The sequence below is a fragment of the Brassica oleracea genome, chromosome C3 (genome assembly GCF_000695525.1).
Source record: "Brassica oleracea var. oleracea cultivar TO1000 chromosome C3, BOL, whole genome shotgun sequence".
Taxonomy (NCBI): Eukaryota; Viridiplantae; Streptophyta; class Magnoliopsida; order Brassicales; family Brassicaceae; genus Brassica; species Brassica oleracea.
In genome coordinates this window covers 40,840,492-40,848,318 of record NC_027750.1, presented here as the reverse complement: position 1 = coordinate 40,848,318, position 7,827 = coordinate 40,840,492, and positions in this window count along the sequence as shown.

Sequence of the window (7,827 nt, the reverse complement as noted above, 5' to 3'; positions counted from 1 at the left end):
AAGTGTACGGCAGCTATACGTATGCTGGCATATGGTCAATCGGGAGATACATATGACGAATATCTCCGACTTGGTGACAGTACAGCACGTTTATGTTTGGCAAATTTCACTGATGCAATAATACTATTGTTTGGAGATGAATATCTACGAAGCCCTACAGCCGAGGATCTTCAACGATTACTCGATGTTGGAGAGGTACGGGGGTTTCCGGGAATGATAGGCAGCATTGACTATATGCATTGGGAGTGGAAAAACTGCCCAACGGCTTGGAAATGTCAGTTCACACGGGATTCAGGAAAGCTGACAATTGTCTTAGAAGCCGTGGCATCACAAGATCTTTGGATATGGCACGCATTTTTCGGCTTACCAGGTACACTCAACGATATCAATGTTCTTGATCGGTCACCTGTTTTTGATGACATCTTACATGGTCGAGCGCCTAAAGTTAAGTTCAAGGTCAACAACCACACTTATCGTATGGCATACTATCTCACCGACGGAATTTATCCAAATTGGTCAACATTTATCCAATCCATCCCACTTCCTCAAGGTCCTAAAGCCGAGAAATTTGCACAAAAGCAAGAATCCGCCAGAAAAGATGTCGAACGGGCTTTTGGAGTATTACAGTCGAGGTTTGCAATTGTTAAAAACCCAGCTCTACAATGGGACAAGGAAAAGATAGGTAAGATAATGAGAACTTGTGTCATATTGCACAATATGATAGTAGAGAACGAACGACACAGATACGCTCAAATAAATACTTCTGAGTTCGAATCAGGAGAGTCAAGCAGAAGTTCAAAGGTGACAACCAGAGAAAGTATTCAAGCTGGTGATATGTTAGGTATGCGCAGAGAAGTTCGAGATCAAGAGAAGCATGCTCGTTTGAAAGCTGATTTAATGGAAAATATTTGGCAAAAGTTTGGTGTTGAAGATGAATAAGCTTTGTATATTTTTCAATTTCTCAATTTATGTAATCTACTCTTTTAATGTATTGAATAAATAGTTTTCACAAATTTAATAATATTTTTAATATTTTATTCATGTACTCTGAATAATTTTAATTAAAAAAAAATTAAATATTATTATTTTAGTCTTATGAACTCTTTCTTCAAGTTCACCAATGTAGAAAATGACAAATACAGGTTTATAACTATTCATGGATCCACAAAAAAATATTAAAAAAATTATGTGAACCCCCCTTGGGGATTCACCAATGCTGATGCTCTTACAACTCCACCGCTTATCCAACCAAAGATTGATGTGCGTTATTACGGATTAAATTGAACATATTCCCTTCAGATTTCATGTCCGGTTTACTCAATAACACACAACGAAGTCGTTTAAATGAGGATTCTTTAAACCAAGTATATTTCATCTTTTGGCTAAATAAAATTTTAAAACATTACACATCGACATACTTTCAAACTCTCTCTTTACAATCGACATACTTTCAAAGTCCTTTACATATATAAACTTATACTTGTTTCCTTAATACGCCCCCGCAAGATGGAGGGGGTTGAGCGACTCCAATCTTGGAACATGCTTGGTGAAACTTCGAACGAGCTAACTGTTTGGTCAAGGCATCAGCCAGTTGGTCGTGTGTGGACACATGAGAAACACGGAGTGCTCCTGCCTGAATGAAGTTCCGGATGAAGTGATAGTCTAACGCGATATGCTTCATGCGGGAGTGAAACACCGGATTTGCACATAGGTACGTTGCTCCGATGTTATCACAATAGATGACTGGAGCTACTGGGAGTTGAATGCCTAGCTCGTAGAGAATAGAGCATAACCATTTTATTTCTGATGCAGTGTTGGCAACAGCTCTATATTCAGCTTCCGTCGATGATCTTGCGATTCCTTGTTGCTTCTTTGAGGACCATGAGACTGGATTTGAACCCAAATAGATGACATACGCATTTGTGGAGACATAATCATCAGTCTCACCAGCCCAATCTGCGTCAGAAAACCCATGTAATGTGAGAGGTGAGCGTCTTGACAATAGGATCCCGTGTGATGTTGTTCCTGCTAAATACCTGAGAACTCTTTTTGCTGCTTGCCAGTGTTCAGTAGTTGGTGTATGCATGAATTGAGAGAGCCTGCTTACTGCGTATGATATATCCGGACGAGTAAAAGCTAGGTATTGAAGGCTTCCAACCACTGATCTGTATTCGGTGATGTCTTGAAGAGGTGTACCACCATGGAGAGTCAATTTAGGTGATGTTGGCAGTGGAGTGGTGACCGGTTTAGCGTCTTGCATTTTTGTCTTGTTGAGGAGATCGACAATTTGCGTTGACTCAAGTGTAGACCTGCCTCTGTTTTGGTTGCTTCAACTCCAAGAAAGTAGTGGAGGTCTGTGGGATCCTTGATAGAGAAGCGATCAGCTAATGTTTTGAGAACAAGATCAATGTCGAGACTGTTGTTTCCTGTGACTATTATATCGTCGACATACATAAGGACATACGTGTAGCAACCATTGACGATTCTGGTGAATAGAGAGGCATCTGCATGAGAGTTTCTGAAACCCGTAGTTGTCAAGTGTTGTTTGAGAGCCATATACCAAGCACGGGGTGCTTGTTTAAGCCCATAAATCGCCTTTCTTAACCTGCAAACATGTGATGGTCTGTCGCTGTCAATGAAGCCCGGTGGTTGAATCATGTAGACTTCTTCTTGGAGATCTCCTTGGAGGAAAGCGTTGTTCACGTCTAACTGTTTGATGATCCAATCTTTAGTAACTGCAATATCAAGTACCAGTCGGATGGTAGTAGTCTTTATAACAGGGCTGAAGGTCCCAGCATAATCCACTCCATATAGTTGATTGTAGCCTTTGGCAACTAGTGTTCCCTTTTTGCGTTCTTCTGTTCCATTCGGGTGATACTCTGTTGTGAAGAGCCAACGACATCCTACCAGGTTTTGATTTGGAACTGCTAGTACAAGATCCCATGTATGGTTTCTCATATGAGCATCATACTCCGCAGATGCCGCTCTCCTCCATTCTTTATCCTTTAGCGCTTGAGTAATAGTACTAGGTTCATGGGACATGGTTTTTGTAGACGCAAGGAAGGTAAGTTTCTTGGTGGGTTTGGTTATTTGGTTCTTGGCTCTTGTTTGCATTGGGTGTTGATTTTGTACAGTTGGTAGGGAAAGAGGATTTTGTTGAGTGTTTGGATTTTGAGCTGAGGTTTGGGATTGTGTTGGTAACGAAGACCAAGAGGGATTTTGGTTTTGTAATGGATGTTGTATTTGGATTGGATTTGTGACCACTTGGGCCGTATTTGGTGGGGTTAGTGTTTGGTCCAAGGTTTGGTTTTGTGGGCTTGGTTGCTGGGCTTGGAAATTTAGCCCATTATTGTGCTGGGCAGAAGGCCCAGAGTGAGTTGAAGATTGAAAATTGAGAGGGTTCGAAGTACGTACCTGAGGAATTGTCGATGTTGATGGAGCCGTCGTTGTCGTTGTCGCCGGTGGTGTTTGGTGAAGGATCGAGCTGGGGGCCGTTACTGGAGTTATCATTCGTCGAGGTGGAGTCGGAAGAATCTGGTGTGTCGGATAAGTAGGATGGACTTGTGTAGTTTCTGGGGTAGGTGGAGTTGAGTATTTGAGATTTGCGAAGGGGAATTGGTCTTCTACAAAGGTAACATGTCGTGAGGTGAATACTCTTCCCGTTGGTTCGTGTAGACAGTAATACGCACTCTGCGTCGTAGAGTAACCGAGAAAGATACATGGTTTAGACCTATCTTCGAGCTTGTGACTGGTGTATGGTCTTAACCAGGGATAGCAGAGACACCCAAAAACCTTCAATTTCTCATAGTTTGGTTTGGTCTGAAATAGCTTCTGATACGGGGATTGTTGTTGAAGCACAATAGTTGGCATCCTGTTGATTAAGTAGATAGCAGTGGAGAATGCATACGGCCAGAACGATTTCGGAGCTGACGCCGTTGAGAGTAAGGTCAGACCTGTCTCAACTATATGTTTGTGCTTCCGTTCAGATAATCTGTTGTGCTCCGGCGTATGTGGTGGAGTTGTTAGGTGCGAGATACCTTGCTCGGCCAAATATGATCTTAATGCTATATATTCTCCACCGTTGTCAGAGAAGAGTGTGCCTATTTTAGTGTTGAATCGGTTCTCCACCAGCGGCTTGAAGGTTTGGAAAATGGCTTTGACATCAGATTTCTTTTGGAGGGGATACAGCCATGAGTATCGTGTATAATGATCAACAAGAAGGAGGTAGTATTTATAGTTTTCTGTTGAGAGAACTGGGGAAGACCACAGATTAGAAAAGATATATTGAAGTGGTTTTGTTGAAACAATTGTAGATTGAGAAAAAGGCTGTTTATGGCTTTTATTTGAAAGGCAATCAGGACAAGAGAATACTTTTTGGTTTGGATGCAACAAAGGTAAAGCAAATTGCGTAATAGTAGTGTTTAAAACAGAGGTAAGAGGATGGCCGAGTCTTGAGTGCCACAGAGAGATGGTTGCTTTCGGATTTGAGGAAGTAAGCATCGCAACAGCTTGAGACTTGGTTATCGGCCATTCATAGAGACCCTTCTTAGTGCTGCCTTGGAGTAACGGAACCCCCGTGCTGAGATCCTTCACCTGAAAGGAAGCCGGGAAGAATTCTACGGAGACATTATTAGTGTTGCATAATTTATAAACGGAGATCAAGTTGCGATGGACATTTGGTACACATAAAACTTTATGTAAGAGCAAGTTTCGAGTAGAAGAAGGAAGAAGTTTGGAACCGGTATGGGTTATAGGTATGCTGCTTCCATCTGCTATCGTCACATCATCTCCACCGTGGTATTGTTGGTGAAGAGAAAGGTTGTTCAGGTCTGCAGTAAGGTGGTGTGTGGCCCCACTGTCGAGAAGCCAGTTGTCAGCATGATATGGAGCATTGACTGCTAGGTTTGCCCGTGGCTGCCAAGGAGTGAATGGTGAAGTCTGCTGCATGGGTTGATTCGCTTGAAAGTTCTGGAGTTGTGGGCAACGCTTTGCACTATGTCCTTGCATACCGCAGATTTGACAACGGCCAAGATATGGGCGTGATCCTCTGCCTTGGTTGCGATTTGTGTAGGACTGAGGTTGCCAATTACTGGAGTTATCACGATAGTTATTGGTGCTGGTGTTGTTGTTACGGAAGTTCCAGTTGTTGGAGTTGTTGATTTGACGTTGTTGAGCGACGTTTGCAGTAACTGGAAACGGAGACACCGATGGTGGTGGAAGCGAAACTAAGCGCAGCTCATGATTGATCAATCTCTCATGGATCTCAGTAATCGAAGGTGGCATGTCACGGCCCTCTATCTGATCCTTAACTGTCTTGTACTCCTCTGGAAGTCCTCCAAGGATAGCATCAATCTGGTCTTCATGATCGAAGGGTTTTCCCAGAAGTGCAAGTTGATCAAATCGAGTTGTGAGCCCTTGGATGTAAGCGTCGATGGTCTTATTTTCTTTCTTCCAGCTTCGTACTTGATCTCTTAGTTGCTTGATGTGGCCTCGACTTGGTTTTGCATAGGTATTGGCTAACGTCTGCCAGATCTGGAACGCAGTAGTAGCCCTCGAGACAATGGGTTGGAGGTTCGTTGTGATGGCCCCAATGAGAGCACTAAAGATGAGTCTATCTTGACGTTTCCACAGTATGTACTCTTGATTTTCAGTACTGACGCCTTCGGTAGTGATTTGTGGTGATGGAACAGGAATAGATCCGTCTATGTGACCCGCTAATCCAAAACTGTCGAGGAGAGCTTGTGTTTGGATACTCCACATGAGATAGTTATCAGAGGTGAGTTTTGTAACATTGGTCATGTTGATGGTGAGTAGAGATGGCATGTTGGGAATAGTATGATCTGTGAGCAAAACAGGAGTATCGTTGTGGACGGCCATCGTTGTGTTTGAAAAAAAAAAAGAAAAAAAAAAGAAAAAAAAATTTAGGTTTGGTATGGATCGGTGGCTGCTGATACCATATAGAATGTGATTCTTATTATCAAATGAATTATACACAGAGAGTTATATAGGTACAAGGGAAGTAGGGTTTCTTTACAAGCTAATGACTAGGAAGTCCTTTACATATATAAACTTATACTTGTTTCCTTAATAAGGATCTCATAAAATTTTCGTAGGATTTCCTTTGTCAAAGACTATGGTCTAAATGTCTTTTAAACATCGAATTGCATGTTTTATTCAGTTTCATGTTAACTTTTGTTGAACGTAGAAATATATGTTTAGCTTATAAACATATTTGTTGTATCAAAAGATATAAGTTAGAGATTATGTTAAATGAAGTGTGTATACAAGAAGAAAAATTATGATAAAGTTTAACTACGATCGGCGTTAGGCCCAATTTTTTCGTACTCATTTATTGTGTTGTCTCATCCTTTGTGATATGATTTTCTCCGCTTGAGCTCAGTCGTGGGTCCTTCCGTTTGAATAGACCAGCGGTTTCATCTTTGGGTCAAATCTCGGCAGGGGCCAAAGGCCCACCCTCAACAATAGCCCCTCCCCCATAGTCTAGCACATGTGTACATGTTTGGCTAAGCTATGCTATTCGGAGCTAGTTCACGTGAAAAGTACACCTCACATGTCATGAGGAGACCGACCCGCTCTTCTCGTGGTTTGAGCCCTAGAGTTCTTTAGTACTCGTGCCGTTTTATCGTTAGATATTTCTAATTCTCCTAGGATTCGACCCGTTAAAGCGGCTCTTTAACTTGTTATCGTTTCTTTGCTCTTTTAATACTATGATTCACGCTTCTTCTCTTATCTCCTCTTATAACCATCAAAGGTATTGTTTGATCGGAAAACGGTAATAAAGAAGATATGGGTTTTAACAAAGACGTCTTATTTATGGTCGTTGAAAACGTTCAGTCGGTTACAAGAGAAATGAAGAGAATGCGACAGAAAGTAAGCCGGTGGCTCGATGAGCTACCGGAAAAGTACAACTAACGGCGAGATGAAGCAAAGGTGAAAACCCTAATCTAGCCGCCAAGTGTTAGTCAGTCATTTTGGATCCTTCTCTCGTTGTCTCCCCTTTCCCTTATATAGACGTCCTGATGTTTCGTCCTTGACCTAATTTACGCCATCTTGGTGGGCCTCCTTTGCTGGGCCGAGAAGCCCGTAGGCGTCCGAGCAGCCGCTGAGCCGAACATACTTCAGTCGACGATGATCGACTAAAAGTACTCAAGAGGCAAGCCGAGAGACCTGAGTCTTAAGCCGACCGATCGAGCCGTCGCTCTACCTAGTCCGGGCCAGGCCTTTGTATTCTTCGGGCCTTGTGGGGTGGTCAAATTCATCCTCTACAGTAAGTCCCCCCCCAGTCCATTAGTGAGCGAAGTGCTTTCTGGCTCGTGATGGATTCTAAGGTTTGAAGGTTTGAGGGAATTGAAGGCCTGTCGGAAGGTTGGAGCGATTGGTCGATGAGTCGCACAGCGTCGTTTTCTCGGAGGCGAGCAGGAGAGGCTTTATCGCTCCTTTTGGTCGTTGTGTTGCAGGGAAAGTTCTGGAATATTTCCGCTTGAGGTCGATTAGTCGCGGATATTCAGGTCCCGACTGACGTGTCTAGATTAACCGTTGGTTTATTCTGATTTTAAGATGACCGACATCTAATTTAGACGAGGAGCTGAACCGTCGCGAGGGTCCGTTGGGTTTTTAGGGTGGATTTCGAGGCCCATTTAGGCCCGAATAGACCTAATGATAGCGCCTCGAGTTTCCCCCCTTCTCTTCCTTTCATAATATGTCGAGAAGCGGAATCGTCGCGAGGGTCCGTTGGGTTTTTAGGGTGGATTTCGAGGCCCATTTAGGCCCGAATAGACCTAATGATAGCGCCTCGAGTTTCCCCCC